Raw genomic sequence first — 1,711 nt, forward strand, 5'->3', positions numbered from 1 at the left:
GAACCTTCAGTGTCACTTGTTTCTTTTTCCTGTAGGCGAGTTCCAGCAGCCATGTTGATGAGGTCGCAGCTGAACGTGCAGTAATCCTAGGTGGCGACCGAGACAGGGAGTTGAAATTGCCCAACATCGCTTCACATCGCATCTCCGTGGAGTTTGGACCAGATCACAGCGTTCTAACACACGATTCAAGGAGGAGCGAGGCATGAAGGTGGGGTGGGGAGGTGGCCACTTAAAAGACGCTGATCACAAATTTTTTTTTTTTTTTGAGACGGAGTCTCGCTCTGTCCCCCAGGCTGGCGTGCAGTGGCGCGATCTCGGCTCACTACAACCTCCGCCTCCCAGGTTCAAGCGATTCTCGTGCCTTAGCCTCCCGAGTAACTGGGATTACAGGCATGAGCCACCACGCCCGGCTAATTTTTTGTATTGTTAGTAGAGAGGGGATTTCACCATGTTGGCCAGGCTGGTCTCGAACTCCGGATCTCAGGTGATCCGCCTGCCTCGGACTCCCAAAGTGCTGGGATTACAGGAGTAAGCCGCCTCGCCCGGCCGAGAAATCACAGTTCTCATGTTCCTTTTGGATCATTATCAAAAAGCCCACATGAAAATATCAGTGGACACAGGATCTCTTACATCTGTACTCCTCAGAGCAGCCCCACGTGGCAGGCATTATTCGACCCATTTCGTAAATAGGAAACCGAGACTTGCGGTGTAGTGATTTACCCAGTCACACAGCCGATAACGGTACAACTGAATCTTGAAGCCAGAATAAAAAAGGAATCAGGGCCCGGTGCTGTGGCTCATGCCTGTAATCCCAGAACTTTGGGAGGCCAAGACGGGAGAATCACTTGAACCCAGGAATTCAAGACCAGCCTTGGCAACATGGTGAGACCTTATCTCTACAAAAACCAAAAACAAACAAAAAAAATTACCCAGGCGTGGTGGTGCACGCCTGTAATTCCAGCTATTTGGGAGGGCGAGGTGGGAGAATTGCCTGAACCCAAGGGAGGTTGCAGTGAGCTGAGGTTGCCCCACTGCACTCCAGCCTGGGCAACAGAGTGAGACCCTGTCTCAAAAAAAAAAAAAAAAAAAAAAAAAAAAAGTATTAATGTATACTCTTGTGTATACCCTGTGGGATGTGATAGCTCGGGTGGATCAAGCACTCTCTGTGGAACCTTGGACAAGTCTGAAAGTTTCCTTATTGTCAAGGGCCCTTGCCCACCTCTAAAGAAGCAGAAAAATTCCACTGAAAGTGTAGGGGTGAAACTAAATTCCAGGGGTTTCCTTCTCAATGTAACTCCATAGCAGAGGCTGGAAACAGTGTCTTGAAATTGGTGAACTTTGTCAAAGATAAACAAAGCCAGACAATAAAGTGGAAAGGACAGATTTCAATCAGTAGTAACTACTGCAATAAGGAAAAAGAGTTCAGCATGAACTGAACTCGACTGCAATTTGTATACAAGTAATGGGTATTTTATAGGGAAAACGAGGTTAGGGAACGGTGAGACAGAGGGTCATTAGAGTCAGGGAAGTGAACATTTACAGAATTAGTCAATGTAAATATGCTTAGCTCAGTGATGTCTGCTAGCTGGCAGTTATGGAAGTTAGGATTCCATCCTCCCACAGAGACTAGTGAGGATACTGTCCTCAACACTGTCCTTACGTGTCTTTTGTTTGTTTTTTGAGACAAGTTCTGGCTCTGTCACCCAGGCTG

This window comes from Chlorocebus sabaeus, chromosome 20 (genome assembly GCF_047675955.1).
Source record: "Chlorocebus sabaeus isolate Y175 chromosome 20, mChlSab1.0.hap1, whole genome shotgun sequence".
Taxonomy (NCBI): Eukaryota; Metazoa; Chordata; class Mammalia; order Primates; family Cercopithecidae; genus Chlorocebus; species Chlorocebus sabaeus.